The sequence below is a fragment of the Pygocentrus nattereri genome, chromosome 5 (assembly GCF_015220715.1).
Source record: "Pygocentrus nattereri isolate fPygNat1 chromosome 5, fPygNat1.pri, whole genome shotgun sequence".
Taxonomy (NCBI): domain Eukaryota; kingdom Metazoa; phylum Chordata; class Actinopteri; order Characiformes; family Serrasalmidae; genus Pygocentrus; species Pygocentrus nattereri.
Genome location: NC_051215.1, coordinates 20912955 through 20920919, shown reverse-complemented (window position 1 = coordinate 20920919; position 7965 = coordinate 20912955). Strand labels below are relative to the sequence as shown.

Genomic DNA, 7965 nt, shown 5'->3' with positions numbered 1-7965 from the left:
AAACCGGTCTAAACTCTGAGAGTTCCCCTTTAAGAGCATCAGGAGATCATGATCCAAAGTACAGTGCAGGCTAACTAAGTGGGAAGTGTAGTGCAGAAGTGCGCCATCTGCTGGCTGCGTTCATCATCGAGAAAAAAAAATTTATATAGCATTTAAAATTATTCAAAGCTGGAACTCAATGGTTGAGCCATTCAATAGTATTGAGTAAAGTATAAACGTAGAGACCCCTAAAATGTCTATACATTTCTGTTTTCACACAATCTGTTAAGAAACTGCATTTCCCAACATTCTTTTCTCTTTTCGCGGAGTTTATTTTCTGGTGGTTTCCATTCAGCGTTTTGGGAAAATTGACCATTCAGTTGACATTTTTTCAGGTGTAATACCCATCTTCGCCACCAGCCTCACCCGAATACTAACATTCTCCCTCGTTGCACCCTGACACCTCACCTGCAGCTCGTTTCACCTGACCTTCAGTGCACTGACTCAGTGCAAAGTATTGCCAATTTACCGGCGTACCAAGCCTTGTCTCCTCATTGTTTATGCTTTTGGATTGCCTTGACTCTTTTCTGTACTCTTTGCCTCTGCTTCTGGGTGAGATTTGAGGGGGTGGGATTTGAGATAGGAGAGTGAGACAAGTGTGGATGCGGCTCATCTTTTTCTCCGGTACGGAGCCCTGCTGGTGACATCCTGTATAAATAAAAATAATGCAACTTACTAACGTGTGGGAACAAGACCCTAATGTGTGGCCATGATTTAGTAAGCAGTGATCTCGTTCCCACGCCTTACGAAGTCATGGCCACGACTTAATCGTCTCGACGAGATCACTGCTTAATGAGATGATTAAGTCGTGGTCATGACTTAGTATGGCGTGGGAAAGAGATCCTAATGCATGGCCATGATTTAGTAAGCTGCGATTTTGTTCCCACTCCTTACTGAGGCATGACCACGACTTAGTAAGGCATGGGAATGAGATAATTAAGTCGTGACCATGACTTAGTATGACACGGGACGAAGACCTTAATGCGTGGCCATGATGTAGTAAGCTGAGATCTCATTCCCACGCCTTACCAAGTCGTGACCATGATCTCATTCCCACCAGTTAATAAGGCGTGGCCATGCACTGTTTTTATTTATACAGGGTATCACCAGCGGGGCTCCGTAGGCTGTGCACTCTCAGCCTCACATGCACTGCCAGCCTGTAGATGCCATCAGTGCTGCTCGGCCACGGCAGTGTTTTTGTCAGTTCTATGAAGTAAGACAGTGAAACACGACCTGCTGGACAACAAGAGCTGCACTGAACACATATTAGCGTTGCCATAGTGATAATAAGGTCATTAAATATAGAAACTTTCAAAATAAAACCACAACAGTCAGACATGAATGTCGGGTTTATTAGCAGAAAAAACAAAACAGCTGAAGTCGATCAGAACCGGTTATCAGAAACTGTAATATTCATTAAAACTGAACTTATTAAGGGTTCTAGAAGTCAACATAGTACAGATTACTTCTGCTGTCTCGTCAACGTCGTCACAGCCTCCTAGAAAGTTCTCAATCAACTTTCTTAGGAATTACATTGTGGACGATGCTGTGAACATGCGCCAGAACAATGTCTTGTGTAGAAATGTACTGCTCTGTAATGTGTTTAGTGTTGCATTATATGTCACTATATTCTGTAATTACCTGACATCAAAGCCTATCTAGGCCCCCTGACTCTGCCCTGCAAGCTGTCTGGACACATCAACACTTGCTCCCACTATTCTGGAAGAGAAGACAGCTACCACAGCAACAAGCTGCATGATAAAGGACTTTTAGAACAAAAAGGGGATAAAGAAGAACGAAACCTATAGTTTTCATAAACATTCTCACAATAGCTTTGCAGGCATGATGGAGGATGTTTGTGAACATAGTCTGTTCTCAGGCCATTCTGTGGGCACAAAATCATACCGTAGGAGGTGATGGTTGTTTGTTTATCATGCCTTGCATCACTGCTTTCATGTGACCCCAGTGTCTAATATCTCTGCACCAGCTTAATTTACAGATAATTCCTCTTCTGAACCCATGAGAATAGAACAAGTGATGTTAGATGGTATAAGTGACGATCACTGGTCATTGCCTATTGTTAGATGTCTGAAGTCAAATAGAGTTATAATCCAAATGCTGATAGCTCCTGGACTGTTGGTGGGCAGTAAATGAGTTGGCAATACTAATTACAACCTTATAGTTCATAGCTATAAATACAGTAGCTATTGTTATTTACTCTGGCCTCAAATTACTTTGTGTTTAATGACTAAACTACAACAGCGGAGATCATCAAATCAAATGTATTTGTAGTGCTTTTTACAACTGATGTCACAAAGCAGCTTCAGAGAATTCCAGTAAAGACAAAGTTTTAACATGAAATGTAAAATCCCCCAGGTGAGCAAGCCAGGGGTGACAGTGGCAAGCAGAAACTCAGAGCTGAGGAAGTGTGACGTGGCAACAGAGTACCAGACGCTTGCAGATAAGATTTAATATCCAGAGAGGGTAAATCACAAATCAAAGTCGGAGTCCAGGCAAAAATAGTCAAACACAGATCAGATCTAAGAAGGGAAATTACAAAAGGGTCAGGCAGAAATCCAAATCGGGAAATGCACGAAATCATTTTGGTACACAGAAAACACAAACAAAACAAGTAGACCACTCAGTGACTGCATGACAACAATACTTCACAATGTTAGGAATTTCAGTCTGAGTTTATATACACAAGTGCCTCATCATGGTAAGTAGGCACAGGTGCGAATCCTCAATAGTCCGGGGGATTGTGATCTCTGATAGGACTGCGGTTGCGTCATGTGATCCGTTGTAGGATTCTGGGGGTTGGAGTAGGCCAAGCCAGAGTCTGAATCTCCTGGCTCTGTCATGTTATCTCCCAAAGTGTTCTGGGAGATTGAGTCCCATCTTTCATCTGAGACCATCGAAGGCATGACAGGAAGAAACCTTGGGAGGAACCAAGGCTCACAACGGGGGACCCATCCTCCTCTGGTCAAACTACCTACAAAGTTATTATACTACTAATATTAATAATAGTAGTAGTATTAGTAGTAGTAATTTTTTTTAATGTTATATCTGGCATTCTTAGCGAGGAGCAAAGTAAGCTTTTCATTGTATATAAGGAAACCTGTTTCCTCCTTCTTTCCACCAATGTAGGGTGGCTAGTCCAAGGCAGGTGGTGGTAGCTGGGGCGTCGGCTGCTGGTCTGAAGCGGGTAGCAGGAGAGCTCAACAGTGAGTCGTCCATCAGTGTCTGGCCGGACAACTGGGCGGTCGTTTACTATGAACATGGAAACACTTTATATCCACATTTGCCTGTGTGTGAACTGAAGGGAAAGAGATCAGTGTTTAGGATGTATAGAAACTGGCAAATACTGGCCACATTTCTCCATAAGAGGGAAGGATAGATTGATTACACTGTGAGAACATACATGTTAAGAGTATTCTTAGAGTAAGGGGGAACTGTAGAAATATGCTGCTCTGTACTGTGTTTAGTGTTGTGTTATATGTCATTGTATTCAGTATTGAGTAAAAGCTGATGGTTTTGCTTCCCAATGGGAATTGGCTTGATGGAAGAGGCCATTAGGAAATTATCAAATGCATGTGGAATCAGTCCCAGAAGACCTGATTAAATGATCAGAATCCTTTACATGCTGTGATATGAACCCATCATGAAAACAAAGAAATACCATTAGCCACTACTGAAAACCAACAGGAACCAACAGACATTTTAATGGATTGAGTAAGGTCGTTGAGCAGCAGCTGCCAAAAGTCACCGTGGGCCGCTTTTGCCCAGTGCTTCTGCCATTGTGGCAGAAAGTGCACGTGGATGTGACGACACTGAGGCTGAGAGTGCATCTGGCTGAGAGGGCAGGTCTGCAGCCAGACTCTATTGGCTTCAGTGGGGTTGCATATTGCTGGGATTAACCGTGAGGATCGCTGTTCCAGCCTACGAGGAGAATTCCTGCTCCGCGATGTCTTCCAGGTTTCTCAAACGGTAGAGGGCGCTCCCGAGCGAGTCCAAAATTAATGGGTTGTTATGGAGCGTTTGAGCAAAATCATAGTTTATAAATGCTTAAACATTTTAAATGGAAAAGAATGCAATCATTTCCTAAACAGTGAGTATCATAAAACACGTTAACACTACTGTTATATTTTAAAAGCTTTTAAACTTGAGCAATAGGAGTTTAAAACGGCGCCTCATGTACGTTCATGACGTCAGTGAGCGCGAACAGCCAATGAGCTGCTCCCCTCGTCAATCAATCATCACGCTCTAGCAGTAAAGCCCGCCTCCTGCTGCCCAAACCCGTTTACTGTAGAAAAAAAGGAAATATATCGGTGAGATTTTTTTTAGTGAAACATTCTTATATTTTCTAAAGTTAAAGGAAAGTTCGGACTGTGTGCTTCAGCGGGGCTGCGTATCGCTGGGATTAACCGTGAGGACCGCTGCTCCAGCATACGCACCTGTGCTTTGTGAATTGAGAGGATACGCGAGTTCTCCCCGGCTGCGCTGCTGCTGGGGACGCTGCGCCGTTGAGTATCGACTCATTTGAATCAGTGTGCCACTTAGCGCCACGTCTGGGGTCTACAAATGTTCCCCAACGTGTAGTTAGCCCATTCAAGTGTTCTCAGACAAACCCACCGGTAACGGCAAGTTCAGGAGGTTGTTTTCTTCCTATTTCCTTTTGGGGTTTTTTTTGCGCTAATTATGTGCTACGTCCACACTTCTTCTTCTTCTTCTTTCGGCTGCTCCCTTTAGGGGTCGCCACAGCGGATCATCTGCCTCTATCTTGCCCTATCCACTGCCTCCTCTACTTTCACACCAACCATCTCCATGTCCACCTTCACTACATCCATAAACCTTCTCTGAGGTCTACCTCTTCTCCTTCTACCCGGCACCTCCATCTCCAAAATTCTTTGCCCAATATATCCACTATTCCTCCTCAACACATGTCTAAACCATCTCAACCTGGCCTCACTGGCTTTATCTCCAAACTGCTCCACCTTCACTGTCCCTCTGATCTGCTCATTTCTAATCTTGTCCACTCCCAACGAAAATCTCAGCATCTTCATCTCCCCCAACTCCAGCTCAGCCTCCTGTCTTTTAGACAGAGCCACAGTCTCCAAACCATACATCATAGCAGGACGCACTACTGTCTTGTAAACCTTCCCTTTCACTCTTGCTGCTATCCTTCTGTCACACATCAGCCCTGACATCCGTCTCCACCCACTCCATCCTGCCTGCACCCTCTTCTTCACCTCTTTTCTACACTGTCCATTGCTCTGGATGGTTGACCCAAGATATTTGAAGCGATCCACCTTTACGACCTCTACTCCTTGCATCTTCACCTTTCCACCTGCCTCCCTCTCATTCACACACATGTATTCCGTCTTATCTCTACTGACCTTCATTCCTCTCCTCTCCAGTGCAAACCTCCACCTCTCCAGATTCTTTTCCACCTGCTCTCTACTCTCACCACAGATTACAATGTCATCTGCAAACATCATGGTCCATGGAGCCTCCTGCCTGACCTCATCTATCAACCTGTCCATCACCATTGCAAAGAAGAAGGGGCTCAAAGCTGATCCCTGATGTAACCCTACCTTCACCTTCAAACCATTTGTCACTCCAACTGCTCACTTCACCACTGCCTCACTATCCTCATACATGTCCTGCACCACCCTAACATACTTTTCAGCAGTGGGGGGGATCCCATGGGTCTGTGCCAGCGTCGCTTCGTGTGGAGTACATGCCATTGACCTCATCCGCTCGACGGACATTGTAGTTCGTCTTTGCGAAACGTGATCAACAACAGTTTTACTGTCTTGTATCATCATTTAATGGTTTGTGACACAAAATATAACATTTGCGCATATTTGATAGATTTTATCCAGTAAGGTCGTATATTAGAAAATCCTACATGGCTTTTACGCCATAATAACTGTATTAATAATGCCATGATCTTCTCTATGTGTTCAAACCTGTGGATATGAATGATTCCGTTGCAATAATTTGACTGTGTAATGTGGGACATACGTATATTGGATGCCCTGCTTACAAATAACCGTTAGAAACCGTTAGTGGTTTTGCTTAATGGGAACTGGCTCAATGGTTTCCAGTAGAGGGCTCTAGTTTCCTGTGGAACGACTTTAGATCCCATTAGAAAACCATCAGGTGCATTTAATCAGCCATTGGTTACCTGTTAAGCCATGTAGGGTCCTTTGCACTGTGATATCAACCCATTAAAAAAGCCAAAACGCATTACAAAAAAAATCCTTCCCAGAAGAGTAAAGGCTGTCACTGCAGCACAGACTCACTATTAACACCTTCGTTTCAGAGGAAATGCTGGAGTCTAGAGACCAAACAGGTGATGCTCTCCCACCTGGGCTGCACGTCAATTTCATTCGTTTGAATGTGGGTGACACCTAGTGGCCAAAACGCAGCGTTACATGTGAAACCAGACAATACAGAGCATATTATAATATAAACAAAAAAATAATAATTAAAAAAAATCACGTGCTGAATTTTATTTTAGCGATGCTCATTTCTAAATGCAATCAAATGCTTACAGCACTGTAGTAATAATATTACTATTAATATTTTGAGAAAATATGTCAAGATGGTAATATATATATATATATATATATATATATATATATATAAATAAATATTTTATCTCATTATTGCATACAGTGTCTGGAAAAAGTGACTTAATATCTCGTAATATCTTAGTATTTCCCCAAAAAATTGCTTATTTGCGTCTCGAAGTAATTTATCCCTCTTGAAATAATGACTTATTTTCTGAAACTATTTTTTAATATCTTGAAATGTTGACTTTTTTGAATCTCAGTATAATTACTATCTATTATTATCTCGAAGTGTTGATTCAATATCATACGTTCTTAAAATGTAGTAGGCCTAATTTCAACACACCACGTCAAATTTGCTACACTATTTTCAGATGCTCGATATTTTGAAACAAATAAGAAGAATTGTTTTCACAATTTTAAAGTAGTTGTTTTCACACTGTGCTGCACTCGGAACAAAACCTTGTATTTTTGTCGTTTTTCGGTTTTTGGCATAATCAGAAAGTGCCGGTTGCTTTTTACATTCTGTGTAAATTTCATGAGGAATGGACCAAAAGAAATGACCCAAAATTACTTGGAAAGACGTCTGGTTCCACTGACTTGCGTTAAAAGTAAAGTATGTTTTTCATTCTCCTGTAAAGTTACCATTTTGAAGATACGAGGTGTCGTCCCTACAGCCTTGGCAGTTATTATGCTAATAATCTTCTCAGAGCGAACTCCATCATTGGTCGGCTTCGTGTTACTGACAGCTACGACAGCTGTGGAAATCGTGACGCGCCAGCAGATCGGCCAATCGAAAGCGTATGCATATATACATATAGTTTTTGTATTTTTAATTGCATTACTTCGTACAGTATCTCAGAATAACTATATATTTTCTGTAAATAATGACTTAATACTTCAGCATTATCGCCAAATAGTAATTTATTCTTCTTGCGATGATGACTTATTTTCTCAAACTAATTTTAAAACATCTTGAAATGTTGATTTCTCAACATAATTACTTATTATCTTGAATTATTGACTTAATATCTCGAAATAGTGACGTAAAGTTACCGTGCTTGGAAATACGAGGTTTTGTCCTGACAGCGTCGATTGATAGTTATTATGCTAATAACCTTGTCAGAGCGAACTCCATCGTTGGTCAGCTTCGTGTTATTGACAGCTACAACAGCCAATAGACGTGGGGACGTTTTGACGCGCCAGCAGTTCGACCAGTTGAACGGCGCTTGTGGGGCGCGTTCGAGCGCAAGCATGGCTACTCTGATTGGCCGAGCGGGCGAGTGGGCGGGGCGTCTCCTCTAGCTCAGTCCGGCTCAGTCTAGCTCAGTGTAGCTCGTCGTCTTCG

General features: G+C 42.4%; 1 long non-coding RNA gene across 1 annotated transcript; it reads right to left on the bottom strand.

Annotated features, from left to right (window-relative positions):
- Positions 1-3104: 3104 nt before the first annotated feature.
- Positions 3105-7885, bottom strand: LOC119263507. The gene is made up of 3 exons (XR_005130319.1): positions 7736-7885; positions 6348-6455; positions 3105-3309 (listed from the first exon to the last, which is right to left on the bottom strand). It is a non-coding gene; the product is annotated as an uncharacterized LOC119263507 (long non-coding RNA).
- Between the last annotated feature and the right edge of the window lie 80 nt (positions 7886-7965).